This window comes from Panthera tigris, chromosome B4, assembly GCF_018350195.1.
Source record: "Panthera tigris isolate Pti1 chromosome B4, P.tigris_Pti1_mat1.1, whole genome shotgun sequence".
Lineage (NCBI taxonomy): Eukaryota > Metazoa > Chordata > Mammalia > Carnivora > Felidae > Panthera > Panthera tigris.
The window spans coordinates 5,343,524-5,368,745 of record NC_056666.1 but is presented as its reverse complement, the minus strand read 5'-3'; the positions used below and the strand labels follow the sequence as shown (position 1 = coordinate 5,368,745).

The following is a 25,222-nucleotide window of genomic DNA, read 5'->3' as shown; positions in this document are numbered from 1 at the left end:
AATACATTCAGATGGCTAACAGACACATGAAAAAATGCTCAACATCACTCATCATCAGGGAAATACAAATCAAAACCACAATGAGATACCACCTTATTCCAGTCAGAATGGCTAAGATTAACAACTCATGTTGGCGAGAATGCAGAAAAAGGGGAACGCTTTGGCACTGTTGGTGGGAATGCAAACTGGTGTAGCCGCTCTGGAAAACAGTATGGAGGTTCCTCAAAAAGTTAAAAATAGAGGGGCGCCTGGGTGGCTTGATCGGTTAAGCGTCCGACTTCGGCTCAGGTCATGATCTCATGGTCCGTGAGCTCGAGCCCCGTGTCAGGCTTTGTGCTGACAGCTCAGAGCCTGGAGCCTGTTTCAGATTCTGTCTCCCTCTCTCTCTGCCCTCCCCTGTTCATGCTCTGTCTCTCTCTGTCTCAAAAATAAATAAACGTTAAAAAAAATTTTTTAAAAAGTTAAAAATATAACTACCCTAAAACTCAGAAATTGCACTACTAAGTATTTATGCAAAGGATACAAAAATGCTGATTCGAAGGGGTACATTGACCCCAATGTTTATAGCAGTGCCATCAACAATAGCCAAATTATGGAAAGAGTCCAAATGTGCATCGACTGATGAATGGATTAAGAAGATGTGGTATATAGGGGCGCCTCAGTGGCTCAGTAGGTTGAGCATCTGACTTCAGCTCAGGTCGTGATCTCATGGATCATGAGTTTGAGCCCCACGTCAGGCTCTGTGCTGACAGTTCAGAGCCTGGCACCTACTTCAGAATCTGTGTCCCCATCTCTCTTTGCCCCTCCCCTGCTCATGCTCTGTTTCTCTCTCTCAAAAATAAGTAGACATTAAAAAATTTTTAAAGAAGGTGATATATATATATATATATATATATATATATATATATATATCTCAAACCTAATTGCCTCCCAAAGACCCCACCTCCTGATACCATCCCATTGGGGGTTCGGGCTTCAACATGTGACTTTGGAGACACACACACATGTAGTCATTAACAGAGCGTACAAGAAGAACCACACTTCTCGGGGGCTCTGAAAACTTCTGGATGCTGCCTTGTGAGGGGGTGAGGGAGAAGTAGGAAGCATGGGCTAGCTGGGCTGCTGTCTCCGTCCTGGAGTCTAGCGTGGGCCGGGTGTGGGGGTTGAGGTCCCATGGAGTTTTCCTGTAGGGAACAGGGCCACGAGCGGCATGATATTGAGAGAAGATCGGAGCCCGTTGTCTCTCGGGAAACACTGAGTGGGAGGGAGTGACATCCATAGTGGAGCATGAGGAACTTTCCACCTGTAAAATGCTGTCTTATGCCCTTAAAAGGAAGATGTGCTGGTGATCTACTTTTTGTTGTTGTTGTTCAAAGTGTCTAGAATAGGGTCCACTGGCTTTTCGTTACCTCACGCATACACTGGGTGGGGGAGAAGAAGGACTGGCTTTTTCGGGGGTGACACTTTTGACAATTCTGTGTGTTTGTAGTGCAGTGGACCCTGAACAATTTGAGGGGTAGGCGAGCCAACCGCACCCTCACCCCGCACACTTGGGAATCTGCATACAACTTTGGACTCCCAGAAAACCTAACTACCAAGAGCCTCCAGTTGACTGGAAGCCTGACTGGTAACATAAACAATCGAGGAACACATACTTTGTGCGTTCTGTGTATTATATACTGTATTCTTACAGTAAAGTAAACTAGAGAAAGCAAAATGTTATGCAGAAAATCATAAAGGGGGTGCCTGACTGGCTCAGTCGGTAGAGGACGCGGCTCTTGGTTTCGGGGTCGTGAGTTCGAGCCCCACGCAGGGCATAGAGATTACTTTTTAAAAAATTAAAGAAATAAACGAGGAAGAGAAAAGACATTCACAGTGTCGTACTTATCTTTTAAAAACCACGCAAGTGGACCCATGTAGTTCAAACCTATGTTGCAAGACCAGGTGTGTGATTCCTTTTCCACCTGACCCTCCACGAGGTGAACTTACTCTCCCAAGGGCATGGGTAGCAAGCGCAGTGAGGAGGTGCACACACACACACACACACCTGATCGCATAGCCAGTGCTCTGTCTCAGCAGCGCCGAGGGAAAAAGGGGGCTCTGGCCAAGCTCTCAGGCCAAATTAAAATGTGGTTCATGAAAAAGGAGACGGGAAATCATCGATGAACTAGGATAGGTTCACTGAACATTTAAGAAAGAAAGCAGCCTCACTGAGTGCCTCTGATAGTTTCTGGCTCTCTACCAAGCTCTGAGGGAAAGGGGCCCTGAGAACAAAGGCAGAGTCTAGACTGTGTCTCCCCACCCCCTGATCAAAGTACAGGTAGGTGTGCAAAAGCCCTGAGTCTGAAGTGCACAGCCCTCAGGACCCACCGAGTGGAATTGGCTGTGTACCAAGCCTCCCTGCTTGGCAGGAAGGGTCTGCTCAGCTGGTTATTTGCGACCACCCCCTCTTTTCTTCTGGTTGGACTTCTGTGCATTTCCAAATCATAACATCCCATGTTTATGGACAACTTTTTGGCTTACAGACCGCAGATGTAATCGCCTTCATTGTTTGCGAATCTTCTAGTTTAATTCTCAGGAGGACATCTTTTTTTCCCCCTCATTGCTATGCATATTAGAAATGTCATTCTAAGGGTGCCTGCGTGGCTCAGTCTTAAGCATCCGACTTCGGCTCAGGTTTGTGACTTCGAGCCCTGTGTCGGGTTCTGTGCTGTGTTGACAGCTCAGAGCCTGAATCGTGCTTCAAATTCTGTGTCTCCCTCTCTCTCTGTCCCTCCCCTGCTTGTACTTCTCTCTCTCTCTCTCTCTCTCTCTCTCAAAACTGCATAAACATTTAAAAAATTTAAAAAAAAAAGAAACATCATTCTAGGGGTGCACAGGTGGCTTAGCCGGTTGAGCGTTCAACTTCAGCTCTGGTCATAATCTCACAATGGGTTCGAGCCCCGCGATGGGCTCTGTGCTGACAGCTCAGAGCCTAGAGCCTGTTTCGAATTCTGTGTCTCCTTTTCTCTCTCTCTGCCCTTCCCTGCTTGTACGTGCTCTCTCTCTCTCTCTCAAAAATAATTAATAAACATTAAAAAAAAAGAAACATCATTCTGTCTTCCACTTCCTGTCAAAGGTAACTAATACTACCTTTATTTTACAAACTGAGAATCGGAGGCTTAACACGATGGAGGAGTATAGCCCAGGCCATGCAATTAGCAGGCAAGATAAACAAATTGTGGAGATTCTGAAGAGGGATGAGACAAGAGGCTTGTCTTGGGGTTGGGGTGGAAGGACGGCGGGGAGGACAGTCCAGGCTGAAGGCAAACATACCTAGTGACACCTAGCAAAACAAGCTGGGAGGTTTTTCTCCAGCAGTGCTCAGCAGCCTGGAGCAAGGAGGGCAGAAAGTGGATGGCAGGATTAATGGAACACTGGAAAAGAGCAGGTCAGGTGTCCTAGAGACACAGGACGTGAGGGAGACGCTTGGGCCAGCAGGAAATGAAGCAGCAGGTAGGACAACAGAGCTGGGGGAGGGTCCAGAGGTGAGGAAGCAGAGGCTGGGTGCACTGAAAGGAAACAAGCTGATAAAATGACAGTTTGATCAAAATTCTAATTTGGTCAAGAAGAGTCATTGCCAGGGACTGTGCACGTGTGTGTAGTAATCCTTTTGGTCTACCACGGACGAGGGTTTCTTTTTACATTTATAGATCTCTAAGTAGTTTTCTCCATTTCGTAGAAACATGTTTTGGTTTTCTCCTCACATTTTTTTCTCAAGTCGATCTCTACAGTTGTTTCTGCTCTGTGATGTTCATAATAGCAGAAGTCTAGAAACAAATGGCTTGGTCAATAATAAAGACTCAGTAAAATTTGGGGCACCTGGGTGGCTCAGTCACCCAGTTAAGCATCTGACTTCAGCCCAGGTCATGATCTCACGGTCTGTGAGTTCGAGCCCCGCAGCCTGGACCCTGCTTCAGATTCTGTGTCTCCCTCTCTCTCTGCCTCTCCCCAACTCATGCCCTCTTTCTCTCAAAAATAAATAAAACTTGAAAAAAAAGACTCCGTAAAATTCAATTACGTATAAATGACAATTTATATGGAAGGATCCCATTTTTGTTTCAAAAATAAGTATATATATACAGGGAAAGTATCTAAGTGTTATTTGCCAATATAGGTTTCTCCAGACAGGTGGGATTACAGCAGCACTTTATTTATGTTTTTTGCTTATTTGTATATTTTCCCAGTAAAGTATTTTTCAAGTTTGCAGAATTTTCTGAATTAGAAAACAATTTTTGATTCATCTTCTACCAACTGATGTCTTGTTTGACCAGATTTTCCATGAGTTTTTAATTATTTTGATATATTGGAAACTACTCTTCTCAATAAGAAATTTACTTTTTTAAAAAAATGTTTATTTTTGAGAATGAGACAGAGCGCAAGCAGGGGAGGGGCAGAGAGAGAGGGAGACACAGAATCTGAAACAGGCTCCAGGCTCTGAGCTGTCGGCACAGAGCCCGATGCGGGGATCAAACCCACGAACCACGAGATCATGAACTGAGCTGAGCCAAAGTCGGACGCTTAACCAACTGAACCACCCAGGCACCCCAGAAATTTACCTTTTAAGGGGTGCCTGGGTGGCTCAGTCAATTAAGTGTCCAATTCTGGGTTTCAGCTCAGGTCTTGATCTTTCGGTTTTATGGGTTTAAGCCCACTAGTTGGGCTCTGAACTGGCAGCGAGGAGCCTGCTTTGGATTCTCTCTCTCCCTCTGTCTGCGCCTCCCCTATTCACGCTGCCTCTATCTCTCTCAAAATAAATAAATAAACTTTTAAAAATTAAAAAAAGAAATTTATTTTTTAAAAGCCATAATTTCTGTGCACATTTTATGACTTTCATGTGGATATTTTTTTAGATGCTGAATTTACATATGCATTCACCTAAAGTGGTCAATAAAACTACGAACTGTCTTTATCAATTTCCATCACTGACTTTCCCGCTCTTCAAGCAACCAGACCCAGAGCTTGATCTGTGAGCAAGTGACTCCATGGAGGTCTGTTATCTTTTCTATCATGTCGTTTGGTGCCATCCCCAGAGTGCTTGGGCAGAAGCAAGCCTTGCTCCACAGCTTTGATCATGAGTACAGCTTTGAGTGACAACCTTAATGTGGTCTTCAATGTGTGATCAGGTCTTCAAAACCAGATCAGTGGCTTACGTGGCAGGATCGGGAAATGAGTTTATCTGTGATCAGAGGGTTTCGAGGGATTAGTAACCCTTTCAAGTTATACTCTTCCTCCGTGGAGAGAAGCATTGCAGAGAGTAGTGGTGACAACCCAGCATGGAGGTAAGACATCCACAGAAACGTAGACAGCCAGTGATGACCTATGCTGGGGATTTTAACATAAATCACCTCTCTTTTATCTTGAAATACTCATTGAGACGGATGTTGTTACAAACAGGAAACTGAGGCTCAAGTAATGTGCTGAAGTTACACAGTTAGAAAGTAGCTGAACTGTGATGAAGGCCCAGGTCTGGTTTACTGTCTTTAAAGTCTGTATGCTTTTTTTTTGTAAGTTTATCTATTCATTTTTTGGGGGAGGTGGCAGAGAAAGAGAGGGAGAGAGAGACTCCCAAGCAGACTCTACAGTGTCAGTGCCTGATGTGGGGCTTGAACCCACAAACTGTGAAATCATGACCTGAGCTGAAACCAAGAGTCTGGTGCTTAACCGACTGAGCCACCCAGGCACCTCAACATGCTTTTTATTATAATAAGCTGCCTCCTGACCAGAAGGTAATTTACCTAAGGGCAATGCTACACCAGATAAGCCTCTGGTGCTCTGTTACTCTGCAGTTTAGTCTCCATACTCCATTGGAGCCCTCCTGTTCTTCCCACTCTGACAGATGATGCCATTTTTCAAGCACTTTCTATATAGCAGGCTCTGAGCTGAATGATTTGCATACATTATCTAATTTATCCTTCATAAGAGCCCTAGAAGGTAGCTATCATCAGCCCCACTTATGATGAAGAAATGGCAGCTAAGGGAATTTGCCCAAGGTTTTAAATATATGAACCCAGAGCTCCTTGATTCCAAAACCTGTTCTCTTAAACTCTATGCTTTACTCCACTAATCAAAGATGCACAGAGACCAGGCTCACTGTGACATCCATGTCTGTGTGGTGAAAAATACTTTTAAGTCTGACATAACACTTTATTTCTAACATTGCAGTAGGACTTAAAATTCTTGGATGGCTCCTTTGATTTTACTGAGTTCTATCTTGGAATTTCTGAGCCCAGTTTCTTAGAAACTTATCCAAGATCAATATGATGGTTAAGATATATATATAATATATATATATATATAATATTATATATATAATATATATAATATATAACAATATATAATTTGTCGTCAAATTGGTTTCCATACAACACCCAGTGCTCATCCCAACCAGTGCCCTCCTCAATGCCCATCACCCACTTTCCCCTCTCCCCCACCCCCCATCAACCCTCAGTTTATTCTCGGTATTTAAGAGTCTCTTATGGTTTGCCTCCTTCCCTTTCTGTCATTTTTTTTCTTCCTTCCCCTCCCCGCTGGTCTTCTGTTAAGTTTCTCAGGATCCACATATGAGTGAAAACATATGGTATCTGTTTTTCTCTGCCTGACTTATTTCACTTAGCATAACACTCTCCAGTTCCATCCATGTTGCTACAAATGACCATATTTCATTCTTACTCATTGCCAAGTAGTATTCCATTGTATATATAAACCACATCTACTTTATCCATTTGTCAGTTGATGGACATTTAGGCTCTTTCCATAATTTGGCTATTGTTGAAAGTGCTGCTATATGGGGCACCTGGGTGGCTTGGTCGGTTAAGTGTCCGACTTCAGCTCGGGTCATGATCTCACGGCCCATGAGTTCGAGCCCCGCGTCGGGCTCTGTGCTGACAGCTCAGAGCCTGGAGCCTGTTTCGGATTCTGTGTCTCCCTTTCTCTCTGCTCCTCCCCTGTTCATGCCCTGTCTCTCTCTGTCTCAAAAATAAATAAACGTTAAAAAAAATTAAAAAAGAAAGTGCTGCTATAAACATTGGGGTACAAGTGCCCCTGTGCATCAGCATTCCTGTATCCCTTGGGTAAATTCCTAGCAGTGCTATTGCTGGGTCATAGGGTAGATCTATTTTTAATTTTTGAGGAACCTCCACAATGTTTTCCAGAGCAGCTGCACCAGTTTGCATACCCACCAACAGTGCAAGAGGGTTCCCGCCAGAAACTAAGAATTTTATTTAACTTTGAGTATCAAAGCCTAGGCTGAATGAGCCCTCCAGTTTTAAAAGGGCAAAGTAGAGTTGGCACTGATATTTATCTTCCCAGATGTTTACCTGAAGCTGCAGACAGGATCAGAAATGGAAGTGCAAACTCCATCTTTAAGTGGAATGCACCCTCCAGCTCTGGACACTGGGGAAGTGTTGTCAGAAGGCTGCAGGGAAAGAAAAACAGCACAGGATAAACCTCCCGGCACTCAACATCTCAGATGCCCCGAGAACACAGCTCTCTAGAGTAAGAGGCTTACCTTGATGAGCAACACCAACATTCCTTTCTTTGAACCAGTAGAAATGAAACTTAGCAGAAGCAGAGGAGGTGGGGTGGCTGAGGAAAAGCATTTTTGCAGGAAGCTGTGAGGGAAACTCTGAGGCAGAGTAGAGGGAAGAAACACCTTGCAGCTTCCAATAGAGAGAAATAAAGTTTAAAGAAAAGAACACAAAGAAGAAGTTAAACTTTCACTCTTCGCAGACAACATGAGACTCTATGTGGATAACCTGAAAGACTCCACCGAAAAACTGCAAGAAATGATACACAAATTCAACAAAGCTGCAGGATATAAAATCAATGTACAGAAATCTGTGGCATTTCTGTACACCAATAATGAAGCAGCAGAAGGAGAAACCAAGGAATCAATCTCATATACAATTGCACCAAAACCCATAAAATACCTAGGAATAAACCTAACCAAAGAAGTAAAAGATCTGTACTCTGAAAAGTATAGAAAGTTTATGAAAGATATTGAAGAAGACACAGAGAAATGGAAAAACATTTCATGTTCATGGATCGGAAGAACAAATATTGTCAAAATGTCGATACTACCCAAAGCAATCTACACATTCAGGGCAATCGCTATCAAAATAACACCAGCATTCTTCACAAAGCTAGAGCAAACAATCCTGAAATTTGTATGGAACCAGAAAAGGCCCCGAATAGCCAACGTAATGTTGAAAAAGAAAACCAAATCTGGAGGCATCACAATTCCAGACTTCTGCACAGTGAAGGAAATAATCAACAAAACTAAAAGGCCCAACAGAATGGGAGAAGATATTTGCAAATGACATATCAGATAAAGGGTTAGTGTCCAAAATAAATAACTTATCAAACTCAGCACCCAAAAAACAAATAATCCAGTGAAGACATGGGCAGAAGACACAAATAGACACTTTTCCAAAGAAGACACCCAGATGGCCAACAGAGACATGAAAAGATGTTCAACATCACTCATCATCAGGGAAATACAAATCAAAACCACAATGAGATAGCACCTCACAACTGTCAGAACGGCTAAAATGAACAATTCAGGAATCAACAGATGCTGGTGGGGATGTGGAGAAAGGGGAACACTTCTGCACTGTTGGTGGGAATGCAACTGGTGCAGCTGCTCTGGAAAACAGTATAGAGGTTCCTCAAAAAATTAAAAATAGAGCTACCCTATGACCCAGCAATGCACTACTAGGTATTTATCCAAAGGATACAAAAATGATGATTCGAAGGTACATATGCACCCCAATCTTTTTAGCAGTGTATCAACAACAGCCAAATTATGGAAAGAGCCCTGAATGTCCATCAACTGACGAATGGATAAAGAAGATGTGATACACACACATGTGCGCGTGCGCGCGCGCGCACACACACACACACACACACACACACACACACACAATGGAATATTACTAGGTGATCAAAAAGAACAAAATCTTGGGGCACATGGGTAGCTCAGTCAGTTAAATATCCAACTTCAGCTCAGGTCATGATCTCTCGGTTCATAAGTTCGAGCCCTACATCGGGCTGTGTGTTGACAGCTCAGAGCCTGGAGCTGCTTCAGATTCTGTGTCTCCCTCTCTCTCTGCCCCTCCCCCGCTCAGGTTCTGTCTCTCGAAAATAAATAAACATTAAAAAAACAAATTAAAAAAAGAATGAAATCTTACCATTTGCAACAATGGAACTAGAGGGTATTGTGCTAAGTGAAATAAGTCAGTCATAGAAGGACAAATTTATGATTGCACTCATATGTGGAATTTAAGAAACACAACAGATGAACATAGGGGAAGGGAAGGAAAAATAAGATAAAAACAGAGGGGGAGGCAAACCATAAGAGACCCTTAACTACAGAGAACAAACTGAGGGTTGCCAAAGGTGTGTTGGGTGGGGGGACAGGCTAAATGGGGGATGAGCATTAAGAAGGGCCCATGTTGGGGTGAGCTCTGGGTGTTATATGTAAGTGATGAATCACTAAATTCTACTCCTGATACCATTATTACACTATATGTTAACTAATTTAGATTTAAATAAAATTTAAAAAAGAATTAAAAAAAGAAAAGAACAGACTCCAACCCATGCCTAAGAATTTCTGCTCTTCTGGCCCCTGGCCCCAGGATATTCCTGACCCAAGCCCCCTGTGAATGTCTTGCTTAAAAAAGACTTGACTCATTGAAGTTGTTACAAAAACAGAAAATGTCCCTAACACAGAACAATACAAAGTTATAACAAAAAAAAGGAAGAAAGTAAAATTAACTGAGAAATATATTGTGCTATATAACTGATGAGTCTGGACCTAATGTATTGCCATGAATTTTTAAAATGTGATAAAATATTGGCCTCTGTAAATAAGAACCAAAGCAGAGATTTAAAGGAAGATATGATGGGGGAAAAGACATGAAACCTAGGCAGCTTTTGCTCAGGAAATTAGCACAAAGGTTTCAGTGGAAATGGCATGTCTGATAACAGACCAGCTGAAAACACAAAGACTGAGAAAAGTTAGCAAAACTAAACGGATGGGAACGGTTATAATTTTGGAGCACTGTCTCGGTGGGTTGCAATGGTATGCCAGGGGAAGGGAATGTACCAGCTGCCATGAGGTGGAAGGTATTTGAGAAGTTCAAGGAAGGGCGCCTTGGGTGGGTCATCAGTTGAGAGTCTGACTGTTGATTTTGACTCAGGTCATGATCTTCCAGTTCATGGGTTCAGGCCCCACATCCAGCTCTGTGCTTGTAACATGGACCTGCTTGGGATTCTCTCTCTCTTTCTCTCTCTGCCCCTCCCCAGCTCTCTTTCTCTCTCACTCTCTTTCTCCCTCCCTCAAAAATAAATAAACGTTTAAAAAATTTCGGGGAAATAGGATCTATAAGGACAATGAGATTAGATGTGTCTAAGTCCATTTGAGCTAGTATAACAAAATACCATAGACTGTGGCCACCTTATAAAGAACAGAAATTTATTTCTCACAGTTCTGGAGGTTTGTAAGTCCAAGATCAAGGTGCTGGTGATTCTGTGTCTGGTGAGGGCCAACTCCTTGGTTCATAGATGGCCATCTTCTTGCTGAGTCCTCAGATGGCAGAAGGTGTTAGGAGACTCTCTGGAGTCTTCTTTATAAGGACACTAATCCCATTCATGAGGGCTCTACCCTCATGACCCAATCACCTCCCTCTGCTAATATCATCACCTTTGGGGTTATGGAGCATACAAACATTCAGACCATAGCAAATGGCTATTGCTAGATTTCATCAGTATTTTTACAAGGAACAAATAACAGCATGTGGGCATTTAACAAGCAACTGAAAGACATGTTTGAGAGCCAGAGAAATTTCCCAGTAGCTTACAAAGGGGCTCTTATCTCCTAAGTGGAAGGGTGGAGAACACCGGAAACTATGCCCAGCCAGCATTCCCCCTTGTTTTAAGACAATGCAAAGACCTTTTCTCCGCATGACAGAATCATCTCTCTATGTCCCCCTAGCCCTTAGACTCTATCTAGGGTTGAGGAGCAGCATAAACCAGTCGGGGATTTTGTCCCCCCTGGAATGCCATATTCCAACAGCAATCTCCATAACTCTGCAGCTCAGGCTTGCATGGCTGCCTGTCCACCCCACCCCATCTACTCATTGTGATAACTGCACCTCCTCATCCCAGACTCCCCTGACCCCTTGTCTTCTGGTGCTTAAGAGCTGGCACCCGACTTCTATTACAAGGGCCCCCATGGCTGTAAGTGAGCCTAGCTGGGCAGCCAGCACAGGTACTACTCAGTTTGTACCATCAGAAGAAACAAAGGATGGTTGACCAGCTGTCTGAGGGAAGACATCCTCATAAAAATTCATCATGCTTTGCCCAATCTCCAGATCTGAGCCAGGTATCAGACCCCAGAACCCATTAACAGAGGAGGCTCATTCCCCAGGAAGAAGAGCACACCATCACCAGCACACAGAGTAATAATGCCCCAGCCCTCCACCCAAGGAAACTGTGGTCCCTTACTTAGGCGGCTGTGCTAGGGAAAGAGAACAAAAAATGTTGAGGATTCTTGTTGACATTGACACCTGGAGACTTGAAGGGTTATCATGGCTCCCTTGTGTAAGTTGGGGTATAAGAGAACATCACATGGAGTCCTGACCAAGGTCCACCTACATGGACCCACTCAGTGGTCCATTTTCCCAGTTTCTGAATGTGTGATTTACACTAATGTACATGAGAGCTGGCAAGCTCCCCACTTTGGTTCCTTGGCCTGAGTTGAGGGCTAGTAGAGTGGGAAAGGTTGAAAGATGATTCTGAAGCTCCCTCTTCCCAGGCCAAGATAGAAAGCAACACTGTACCCCAGGGAATAGGAAGGGTGGCAAAGGTCAGTGCCATGCATAAGGATCTAAAGCAGGAGTTGGGAAATATTTTAGGATTTACAGGTCATACAGTTTCTGGTACAAGCATCTGTCTTTGCTATAACGGCAAAAAGCAGCTATGGAAAATATGTGAATGAAATAATGTTTCTGAGTTTGAATAAAACCGTACTTACGAGCACTGAAATTTGAGCTTCGTGTAACTTCTGTGTGTCACAAAATATTATTTTCTTTTTTTATTTAAAAAAAAATTTTAATGTGTATTTATTTTTGAGAGAGAGAGTGAGACAGAGCATGATTGGGGGAGGGCCAGAGAGAGGGAGACAAAATCGGAAGCAGGTTCCAGGCTCTGAGCTGTCAGCACAGAGCCTGATGCAGGGCTCGAACCACAAACCGTGAGAACATGACCTGAGCTGAAGCCGGACGCCCAACAGACTGAGCCACCCGGGGGCCCCAAAATATTATTCTTCTTTTGATTTTTTTTCTCAGCCGTTTAAAATAGTAAAAACCATTCTTAGCTTGCAGGTTGTACAAAACAGGCAGTAGGTCAGATTTGGCCCACGGGCCATAGTTTGTGAACCCCTGATCTAAATGATGCAAGGTGGTAGTCTCATATTTCTATTAAATTCGCCAGTCTGACCTCAGAAAACATCATACAGATCCTGAATAACAATGGTAGACTACTCATGAACTGCCGAGAATGGGAGATAAACCCCGAAAATATTCTGGAGAATTCTGTGGATTCGCACAAATGTGTAAGGACATGGGTCTACAACTATAGTGTCATACAGAGTAGTTTCGCTGCTCTAGAAGTCCTCCTTGCTCTACCTGTTGGTTCCCCACCCCCAACCCCTGGCAACCACTGATGTTTCTATTGTCTCAGTTCTGCCTTTTCCAGAATGTCATACAGCTGGAATCATACAGTATGGAGCCTTTTCGGATTGGCTTCTTACGCTTAGCAATCCGCATTGAAAGGTTCTTCTATGTCTTTTCATGGCTCGATAGCTCATCTCTTCTCAGTGCTGAGTAACATTCCATTGTCTGGATGGACCACAGTTTGTTTATCCCTCTACTTACTGGAGAACATCATGGTTGCTTCTAAGTTTTGGCAATTATGAATAAAGCTGCTATAAACATATGTGTGCAGGTTTTTGTGTGGGCATAGCTTTAGCTTTTCTACCCTTGTGGGTAAATACCGAAGAGTGTGATTGCTGTTTTTTTATGGCAAGAGTGTATTTACTTTTGGAAGTGTGAGTTTTGGCAGGTTATGTCTTTCAAGGATGTGGTCCATTTTATCTAGTCTATAAAATTTGTGCGCATAGAGTTGTTCAGAGGATTCCTTCATTATCCTTTTAATGTTCCTGTTGGTTATGATGTCCCCTTTCATTTCTAATATTAATATTAAAAAATTTAACATTAATTCATTTTTGAGAGACATTGAGAGAGAGACAGAGACAGAGTGCGATTGGGAGAAGGGCAGAGAGAGAGGGAGACACAGAATCTGAAGCAGGCTCCAGGCTCTGAGCTGTCAGCACAGAGCCCGATGTGGGGCCCGAAATCACTGACCTCGAGACCATGATGTAAGCTGAAGTGGGATGTTCAACCAACTGAGCCACCCAGGCGCCCCTCTGATATTAATACTTTTTGTCTTCCCTCTTTTTTTCTTAGCCTGGTTAGAAGCTCATTGATTTTATTGATCTTTTCAAAGAGCCAGCTTTTGGTTTCATTGATTTCCTGTTTTCAACTTCATTGATATCTACTCTAATTCTTATCATTTTTTTCCCCTCTGTTTCCATTAGCCTTAAGTTGCTCTCCGTTCTCTAGGTTTCTAAGGCAGAAACTTACACAATTGATTTTAGACCTTTCTTCTTTTCTAATATATTCACTCAATGCTATCAATTTCCCTCAAAGCACTCCTTTCTTTGCATCCCTCAAATTTGGTAAGTTGTGTTTTAATTTTAACTTGGTTCAAAATATTTTAAAATTTCTCTTGAGATTTCTTCTTGCAACTACGTGCTACTTAGGTATGTGTGTGGTTTAATCTCCACATATTTGGGGGGGGGGGGAGGATTTCCAGTTATCTTTCTGTTACTGATTTCTAACTTAATTCCATTGTATGGTTTCTACTTTTTAAAAAATTTGTTAACATGTGTTTTATGGCCCAGAACGTGTGTTTGATGTGACCTTGAGAAAAATGTGTATTTCGCTGTTGTTGAATGAAGTGGTCTTCAAATCCTTACATCCAGTTGATGGAAGGTATTGTTAAGTTCAGCTAGGTCCTTACTGATTTTCTGCTTGCTGAATCCATTTCTGAGAGAGGAAATCTCTCTATCCATAACTGTGATAGGGGTTTCATCTATAAGCCTTGTGATTCTATCAGCTTTTGACTCACATAGTTTAATGCTGCTGTTAGGTGCAAACACGTTAAGAACTGTTACATTTTCTTGGAGAATTGACCCCTTTTATCATTATGTAATGCCCTCCTTTATTCTGACAACTTTCCTTGCTTTGGAGTCTACTCTGTCTGTAATTAATACAGCTACTCCTGATTTCTTGGATTAGTGTTAGCAGGGTGTATTTTTCTCCATCCATTTACTTCTAACCTATATGTATCTTTATATTTAAAGTGGGTTTCTTACAGACAATATAAAGTTGGAAGGCTTTTGATCTAGTTTCGAAAACTTCGAAGACAGAGGTGTTGAAAATATTTAGCTGTTGGAAATATTTAGGAAGTAACAGAGAGTTGAGGACTCTCATTTTGAGTGCTCCTGGTGAACAGGCAGGGAGTCTTTGAACTGCATCTGGTGTTATTAAAATGGCCCGTGCTATGGCTCTTTCATGATAATGTGCACAAAGTTCCACTACCCAGGATTTCATCATCACTGTGTGCCACTGTATATGTGATTCACCTCTGGTTTGAATACAGAGAGGGAACTTGCAAGTGGGTCTGATGGACACAACGGGGACGATGGGACGGAGACAGCCTGGGTGCATCCCATGGGTCACTGAAGTGGCTATGTACCAACACACATGCAATACGCCAAAATATCCCCCAGACAGATTCCCGGAATGGGTACCAACCCAAATTCCATTTACTTTTCTTTCAAAAGGATAGCCGTACAGAGGTTAGTCAAAATGAAGTTCTAAGGATGACTGTAATCTCGTTTGCGAAACTGGTGAGTGCTAGGATCTTTGTAACAGATTACTTGCCACATTCCTTCACTTGGGTAGATGCCCACCAGTGTGTCAAGACATCACCAGTTCAGATCACCAACTAGGTAACCTTAATACCTCTTCTACTTCTGAGGGTCTACTTCTCATTTCCTTTTAAGGGGCAGGAAATGAGAGAAGGGTCTAGAAGAGAGACATGTGGAACCTAAGAGGATAAAGGCAAGACTGACCAGTGGCCAAATTGCTTCCAGATGACTCCTACAGTAGCGTCTGTATCCATCCTCAAAGGAAGTACAGGTGTTGGGTGCCTAAAACACCCTCCCTTTGGAAAACAAAGTCTTGTCCCAGGGGGCTCCCTTTAGGGAGCTCTGGAGACAGTCTTCCTTTTGTTAGCACATTCTTTCAACAGGCAACAAAAAAAATTATCACATTTAAGTTTTGTTTTTTTTTTTTAAATTACATTCATGTTCCAGCTCTGATTACTTCTTACACACACATTATCTTCATTGGATGTGTGTTCCTGGATTTTCCCAGAGATTCATGGCAATAATTGCTGATTTTATTTCTAGGGGGGGGCCTGCATTCCTTTCTTAATTTCCATTTCAAAAGGGATTTGTGTACTGGTTACAGGCATACTATTCAGTATCTTATATAAAAATGTCTTTTGCTGAGGTGCCTGGGTATCTCATTTTGTTAAGTGTCCAACTTTGGCTCAGGTCATGATATCTCAGTTCGTTGAGTTTGAGCCCCGTGTGGGGCTCTGTGCTGACAGCTCAGAGCCTGGAGCCTGCTTCGGATTCTGTCTCTCTCTCTCTCTCTCTCCCCTGCTTGTGCTCTGTCTCTCTCTCTCAAAAATAAATAAACATCAAAAAAATTATTTAAAAAGTCTTTTGCCATAAAGATTTCAAGAAATTATCTCCTAGCATTTCTTACATATTTAACTACAAACTCAATGATAGGTTATTGATTTTTTTTTTCCCAGTGGTTCATCTATGATCCTATTTGAATACAGGATGCATTTCAAGTTCTTTTTCTAGTCTGGTAACTCCTAATAGTGATTCCCCACTGTACATTCTCATTTTCTAAAACACACATTCTTAAACCAGAGGATTGTTTCCTACATACACATACATGTGTGGTTACAAAAATGATGAAGATTGGCCTTCGGAGAAAATGAAAAACCTCTTCTGTTTCCCCAGCCTCCTACCTTCTACTCCAATTCAAGGTAAGGTGTTGGCTCTGACTAATCAGTGCCAACTGTATCTCCCCATCGTGTGAAAAGACCAGAAGCATTAAAGAGGATGTCTTTATCAAAATATCTGCAATTGTGACCTTCAGAGAAACAGAACAAGAAGTGCTAGTGAATTTCTTGTTGTTTTTTTTTTTCATCGGTATCCCTCCTCCCTTCCTTTCATTTCCTTTATAGCTAAGACTTCTTCCTGAAGTAAAAACATAGTTTCTATTACAAAAAAAAAGGTGAAAAACAGCATTTAATTCATGTCCATCCTCTGGTTTCCCTCTTCTGTGATAGTTGGTTTTCCCTGCTCTAAGAAGAGCCATTTTGCTTACTGGACCTGAATACCATCCTAGGGGGAAATAAAAGCAAATCTGAAACATGTTTTCAAACCCGATTTGGGCCATCCTCCTGCCGAAGGTCCTAAAGCGACTCTCCTGCACGCCTCCATGCTTCCTTGTGCGAGAGAAGGGGATAGAATTGAGCAGTCAAGTCACTAAGAGTCATACAATCTTAGGGTTGAAATGAAAGATAAGCCCCATCAACTGTATTCAATGCTTAATCTTTTCTATTGTGCCCCCAATGTTGAGATTTCAGGCTGTTAATTAATTTAATCTCTCTGCCCTCTGAGCTCTGAACCTGTAGAGAAATAAAAGGAGTGTGATTTTGTGACTTAGCATAAGAAATACATATTTAGTTTTCATCCCTGTTTCTGGCTTTAGAACTCTTAAAACCCTTGGAATTTCCTCTGTGATGAGAGTGATCTGTGTATTTTGTTATGTTAATGACGTGGCTTTTGGCAAGCCCCGAAGGATGGAGACTGGTAACCTGGGGAACCAGCCAAGTAACTTGAAGTTTGGAACTTTCAGTCCCACCCCTCCCCCTGACCTCTGGAGAGAGGAGAGGGGCAGCAGCTGGAACTCAATCATCAAAGGCCACTGATTTAATCAACCATGCCTATGTTGTGAAATCTTCATAAAACCCCAGAAGGATGGGGTTAAGAGAGCTGCCAAGTTGTGAACAGGTGAAAGAGTCAGGGGTGATGAGGGAGCATGAGGCTCTTTTACTGAGGTAAAGCTAGGTTGCAGAGGGTGGTAGGCCCAGACCTAGGCCTTGTGGTGTACATGGGTAGGGGTGGGTGTGTCAGACAGACACTTGCCCAGCCCTCTGTGGAAGAGGTTGAAGACAATCCTTGATATGTTACCTACACCGAAACATAGACCATAAACAACATCTACTAACTGTAGACATTTTGCCAGTCAGGGAACCATGCTTCTCTCTTGGGCAAAAGGCAGTGACGTGAGGGAGGGAAGATAGCAATTTCCACTTATTACTTCCAGTAGCCAAAAACTGTCCATATCTGGACAGGAGTGACTTCTAGAAAAATCTTATGTGGAACTAAAATCCATATTGCTGCAGCTTCTGCCCTACAGCACCTATTTGATTTGGGGGTCTTTTTAGAATAAGACTAATTCCTCTTCCACATAATGGCCCTTAAGAACCTTGGAGACATACTTTTTAGACAGTAATGTAGCTCATCACCTCTTCAGTTGAGTAGGTGTTCAAATGAACAACTTTTGGTCAACTCATCATCTGGTCTGCGCATTAGATAACTTTATGGTAGCTATGTTTAAAAATCACGTTCACTTATGACAGACAAAAAATATACCAAATGGGAAAAAAACAACTATGTAAAGAAAACTAACAAATGTAGTTATTGACATTAAATGATGAAATACACTCTCTCACCGAAATTTAGGAATTGGAAAGGCATGCCCACTCTTATCACTGTTGTGAAGTATTGTTTTGGAAAACACTAAGCAGTAAGGTGAGAAAATAGAATAAATGGCCTAAATTTATAGACCCATTTATAAATGGGACACAATCCTTTTGATCTACAGATGACATCATTCTATTGCTAGAGAAACGGCAAAGACTTATTAAAGATTTGTGATACTGTTTTGAAATTTTATTTATTAGTTCTTGCTGGAATCCAGGAAATTTTATCCCGTTAAGAGATGTTAGGTGCTATCTAATGATCTCTTCCTCTTAAAAATACAAAAACCTATTTTCGTGGACAAAAACAACAATAAAATGAAAGCAAGAAGGGAATTAGGCTCATTGTAGTCTCTGTACTATTAACTGTTCATTGCAAAGCTGTTTTGGCTACATTTTTCTTTTCTTTCAGACTTCAGCTCCATTTGGATTTTAGCTTTACTACACTATTGTACGGATCTATGGCTCGTCTTAGAACCACCCTTGGTTTTACTTTTTCTATCATGCGCTTTGGAAAGCCTAGTTTTTCAGAATTCCATTTAGTCATTCAATTTCCTCTCTTATTGGCATCGTAATTTGCAACTACACTATCAAAAATGAAATGACCTGGCTTTCCAACTTTCTCAGGCCATCTTTCCTCTCCAAGTCTCATGCCACCCAATCTTGCCTGCCTTTTTATGAACTCCTGCAACATTCCTTTCTAAAGGAATGTGTCTGATGGCCTCCAGGCTTTTCCTTTATGGTTAGTTATCACAAATTCTAGGAGAATAGATAGAAACATGGCTATGTCCCCCCACTATTACTACTGTTACCATTATTCATTTTTTCCCTTCTCTATAAGAATAATGTAAAGATTCTCTTAGGGTAGGTCCGAAGCCAATGCAAATTCTCCAATCCAAAAAATGCCACACTTAGAGAACTAGGGTCTCTGGGAATGGGGCCATCAGTCTGTGCTATAACAAGCCTTCCAGGTGATTATGATGCATTCTAAAGTTTGCGAACTGCTGGTCTAGACAAACTTGATCTCATTGAACATTTTTTGAGTTTGAAAGCTTGAAAAGATATTCCTTTATCAGAATGTATGAAACCTCTATGTTCTGCAGTTTATGTTAGGAACGTGGTTTTCTCAAGTCTTCTTTTGAATATTTCCTGGCTGCTTCTGTTTTCAGGGTGATAAATGTTCATACAGATATCTATCTTCCTGACATGCTGTAACAGTCCTTCTTGTCTCCTAAGAAGCCTGCTTTTTGATTTGGGCATGTTCTTTCAATATGATATTCTCATCTGAAGCACGTATCAGTTGATCTTCAACAGCTGCTTCTTCAGGCTTCATCAAGCTTCATCATGCTTCACCAACCACGCTAGATTTTCAAACAGTCCTATTGGGCCCAGGGTTCTGTGATGGCATCTTGGGCCCAACGTGGGGCAGCTAAGGAAAAGCCCAGCGGGAGCCCTTGGGTTTCTCTACCCCTACTTCAACTGGACTGACTCTTCTTCCGTCAGTTTTAACATTGGATTTACACATTTAATAAATCTGTTTTAAAAAGAGAAGAAAGTTGGGCTCCTGGATGTCTCAGTGGGTGAAGCGACCGACTTCGGCTTAGGTCATGATCTCACCATTGTGGGTTCAAGCCCTGTGTCAGGCTCCATGCTGACAGCTCAGAGCCTGGACGCTTGCTTGGGATGCTGTGTCTCCCTCTCTCTTAGCCCCTCCCCTGCTCATGCTCTCTCTCTCTCTCTCTCTCTCTCTCTCTCTCTCTCTCAAAATAATAAAAAAAAACATTAAAAAGAGAAGAACGTTTTCACGCTTTAAAAAATGGTTGACTGTCACTGGGTTGACTTTTGTCTGTCTAGAAAGGTGTAGGCAGGGCCCAAAGATGGGACAGATACCAAATGTCTGAAGCAACACCTGTCTAGTCATTACATCGTTATCAATCAGAAGGCACTCTCATTGCTATTCTTGACCTATGGCCACACATAGATAACTACAGAGCAAATGTTAGCCTCATTCTTGGCTCTCTACTCCCTACTCATCAGTCCAAGGAGTTAATTATCCAATAAACATTTATTCCAATAAGCATTTACTGAACAGTGACCCCCTTCCTCCAAGTTAATCCAGTCCCTGAGACTGGAGAAAGTGGCTGCAGACTTGACTTTGCCTTTCATAACGTGGATACAGTAGTGTCCATTCTCTTCTTTTGAATTTCCCTGTGTGACAGTGTCAGAGCTCTGAGGCAGGTCGCATGTCTGGTTGCCTCTTTTATTCAGCACAAGTATAAGGTCTTATATTTCATACTGATGGGCTGGAGTGAGGAAGAAGTGTGCATAAACGAACAGAGGAACAAGTACTACAAAACAGGAAACAACCAAATCATCGCAGTGGGTTTTTGATGTACGTATAAATACATTATTTTGCAGCAGTTTGAATTCTCATCTATGTTTTTATCATGCTTATTCAGTTAAAGTGTTCTCAGCTCAAAACAATCGCCTGCAGGGGAGACAGTCTTAGAGAAGTATGCCTTCAGACAGAAGGAAAGCCAAGGTGAGATTGTAAAAATGCGGTAAAAATTCATCAAATGGAGACTCAAGACTTGATACTACCAGTTAGAAATATTCTAACTATTTCATTCTTTCCAACCAAATTCTTCCTTTTATATATCTGGGTTGTCCTTTATTCTCTTTTGCATGCCTACTCAGTACAGACTCATTGTCTTTGAGAACTGTGCCCCCAATAGACAAACACACACACACACACACACACACACACACACACACACAGAACGGGTTCCTGTAGCCATAACTGTAATATGTGATCATGGCCCTTTGGCACAGTTGCTTGGATGAGGAATGGACCTCTGCCTTCAGGAGCCAATTCATTGTCTGTGTGTGGCTAGTCAGATGCTCTCTTGAGGATGTGAATTGCTGGACAAGAAGACTGAGTGGACAGTTATCTAGCGCTGGTCCATTAGACTGACAGCCCATACTTTCCTACGAAGCCACCAAAGCTACCTTGGCCAATGAGTTCCTGGGGCTTAGTTCAGCTTTCCTTGGATTCTGTGATATACCCTATATCCTTCCATAAATACCCACTCTCCTTTGTTCTCTCTCTCTCCTCTTTCTGTTTACTTTGAGTGGATTTCTGTTTAATGCAACTAAATATTCCTTAAGACACTCTATCTTTGGAAAGGTTTATTTATTAGCCCCTACTGTTACTCTAAAACATCAAATCAGATGCCTCTCCTACTCCCAAACTCTTAATCTCAAATCTTAGTAACCATTTAAACCACGCTTCTCAATGCAGGAGGCTACAATGGAAAATTACTTGGAAATTTTATAAAACCTGCCAGTGCCCTAGCCACATGCCACACTGATTGAGTCTGAAACTCCAGGTGCAAGGTCTTGATGTTAAAAATGATTATAAGGTTCCCCAGATAATTCTAAGAACCAGCCAAAACTGCAAACCACTGGAATATGACAATAACCACCCATCCTGCCAATGTATCTAGCCTGTGGCCAAGTTCATACTCACCATAAACTTTGTCTGGCCATGATGTCTACTTTAAGAAAATCAGACATAAAAACATTATTAAAAAAACAGATGAATTCTTCTCTTTAAAAAGATACTTATTTATCTTTCCAAAATGATATTTTTTTGCTGTTTTCTTAAATAACCATTCCCTGCTGATTAAAAATATGTTTCAATTTATTCAGCAACCATTAAGAAAGTGAAAAGTCAAGGCTCAGACTGGGAAAAATATTTGCAATATATGTATCTGACAAAGGATTCATTAATATATAAAGGGTGCAGAAAATATGAAGAATTCCTAATAATGTTTTTTTTTCAGAAAAGACAAAACACCCAAATTTTAAAAATGGGTGAAGGATGACTTTAACAGGCACCTGACAAAAGATGATATCCAAATAGCCAATAAATATATGAAAATATCCTCAATACTATTATTTCATTAGGAAAATGCACATGAAAGTCCCAATGACATATGAAGTATAAAATGATATAGGAAAGAATGAAATAATTAGAATATGTGTTATTATCAACAATTATTAAATGCGAATTAAATCCAGCAGAATATCTACAAAGAAAAAGACAGACAGTAGTGGGTGTTGGTGAGGCTGTGGTACAGGTGCAACTACAATCTACACATTCAGTGCTGTTAGGAGTACAACAAAGGACCCTGCTTTGGAAAAGTGTTCAGCAGCATCGTGCAAAGGAACACACACCTACCACGTGACTCACTTATTCTACTCGAACACACATACCCAAGAGAGTTTGTGTGTGTGTCCACAAAAAGCCATGGACCAAGAATTTCTTAGGAGTTTTATTCATCCTTCCTCCCAATGATGAATTCTTTGGCAGTTTCATACCGTCAACATATATCAACCAATGACCCAGGAATTCCCTCCTATGTATGCCTCGGAGAATTGAGTGTCTGTGTCTGCAGAAGAAACAAACAAACTGTACGAAAGTGTTCATAGGAAATTTACACATAATAATCAAGAACTGGAAATAACCTAAATGTCCATCAATAGAAGAGTGCGTAAACATTTTGGCGTATTTATATGATGGAGTGCTACGCAGTAATAGAAGAGAAGAACGAGTTGATATCTAGGATGACATGAATGAATTTCAAAACCATTATGCTGAGTGAAAGAAGCCAGATCTCCTCCCTGATAAAATAAATACACACCGTATGGTTCCAGTTACATGAAGGGAAATAACAAGTGAATCTGGTCTATGGTGAAAGAAACCAGAAAAGTGGTTATCTCTGGAAGAAAGGAGATTCTGATTGGGAAGAATCATAAGGACACTTTCTAGAGGGACAGAAATGTTCTAGAACTTGTTTGGGACAGTGGTTACAAGCGGGTGGTGTGTGCTGAAATTCATCAGGCTGCACATTTAAGATTTGTGCCTTTTCGCATTACATGCACTAAAATGACACTCCAGTAAAACGGTATTTAGTAAATATTTGTCAAGTTTCTGTTGTGTGCCTGGACCTGTGTGAGGTATTGAGAATTCAAAGATGAACGATATATGAAGGAAACGTCTGCCCAGAAGGGATTTTGGAGTTTTAGGCAACCTATAGATTCCTGGGTTCACAATTAATTGAAAAGAAGAAAGAAAGAAAGAAAGAAAGAAAGAAAGAAAGAAAGAAAGAAAGAAAGAAAGAAAGAAAGAGAGAGAGAGAGAGAAAGAAAGAAAGAAAGAAAGAAAGAAAGAAAGAAAGAAAGAAAGAAAAGCACAGGGACCTCCAGGTATCAAGATGTCAGGTATCAAGATTATTGACATAAGGATTGGAGAAAATGGCTTTAGATTTATCACCCAGATCTAGACAAGATTTGACAGTCCTTGAACTCCCAAGTGTCCACCCAAGGAGAGCTGCCGGTTTGCAGATCAGACTTACTTCCCAAGATGACCGGCTTCACATCCTGACATTCATGACAACATGGATGGACCTTGAGGGCATTATGCTAAGGGAAGTAAGACAGAGAAAGACAAATACTGTATGATCTCACTTATGTGTGGAATCTAAGAAAACTGAACTCATAGAAACAGAGAGCAGAGAAGTGGTTACCAGGGGCTTGGGAACAGGGGAAAGGGGGAGTTTGTGGTCAAGGGTACAAACTTCCAGTCATAAGATGAGTACATTCTGGGGATCCAATGAACAGCATGGTGATTATAGTTAATAACACTGCTTATATATTTGAAAGTTGCTACGTGAGTACATCTTAAATGTTCTCACCACACAAAAGAGAGAGAGAGAGAGAGAGAGAGAGGGTAATTATGTGACATGATGAAGGTGTTAGCTAACCCTGTAGTGATAATCATTTTGCAATAGATAAGGGTATCAAATTAACACTTTGCGCACCTTAAACTTACACAGCGTATATGTCAATTACATCTCAATAAAGCTGGGGGTGAAAAAAAAAGATTCTTGGCTTTTCAAGATTGCTGCAGAGTAGACCCACTTCCCAAGATTTCTGGCTCTGAGAATGGTAATAGAACAGATGCAACTCTTGAGTGTTTTTGAACTTTCAGTAGATGAGCTCCACCCAGTTGAGAACGAGAGGCCAGTGGATGCCACCCACCAGCCAGGTAGGTCAGTCCTCCTCCACAGAGAGGACTAAGTCAGAAGTAGGAAGAGTGGCTGACTGCATGCTCCAGCAGAAGACCCCCCAAGTGAAAACATGAGGCCAGAGAAGGGTGGGACCATCCAACAACCCCCAAACAGGGAGGCAGACATATAAACAAACAAGTGCAAAACATTTTGTAGATGACAACAACAAATTTACAACAGGCGCAGAAGAGAATTGTCTACTCTATCGGGAGTGAAAGTCCTAAAAACTTCAAAAAGGAGAAGGGTGAGCTGACTTTGAAAGATGAGGAGCAGAGGGATTTCCCAGGCAGAGTTTTCCCAGAGCATAAGAAAAGCCATGAGGATATGAAGTGGCCTCACACACTTAAAGAACTTCGGGGACAAGGTAGGTGGCAAGACAAGAGGAGAATGTGGCAAGACAAGAGGCTATATTACAAATGTCCTTGTAGGCTGCGCTAAGGATTTGGGGATTTATTCCCATGTAACATAGATTATCATATAATCAGATTCCTATTTTAGGAAGGTAAGTCTGAAGCTCAGGGTAATAGTCAAGGAGAGAGATACCGAGGATCTGCTATCTTTGAAGGAGATGGAGAATCCAGAAGAACGACTGAGGGAAAAGATAGTGAGTTCAGTTTGGGAAATGTTGAGTTTGAGAGATTTAGGGGACCTGGGCAAATCTCTCAGAGGCAGCCTGATATATCACTCTGTAGCTAAGGGTGAACATTGGGGCCGAATGTATAGATTTATAAGTGATCCAAATAATTAAATCTGTGGTAGACAGAGTGAAAATAGAAAAGCACTCCACTTTCTTGGTGGAGGATTCTGTATTTCTACCTGCCCTCTTTCTTATGAATGGCAATGCCTTCTGTGGGGAGGGTTTGCCTTTCCATCCCTCTGGTGTCATGGTGGGCCATGGGACTGGCTTTAGCCAATGGAATGGGGAGCATCCTGCACTGAAAAAGCTCTAAGAACTATTCTATGTTTCTGTAAGCTCTCTTGTTTGATTCCTTGCGTCACAAGACTGG

General features: G+C 41.8%; 1 protein-coding gene across 1 annotated transcript in view; it reads left to right on the top strand.

Moving 5' to 3' along the window:
• IL2RA (interleukin 2 receptor subunit alpha) overlaps positions 1–25,222 on the top strand; it is a 104,065-nt gene that overhangs the window by 5,683 nt on the left and 73,160 nt on the right. The gene's annotated exons all lie outside the window — the stretch shown is intronic.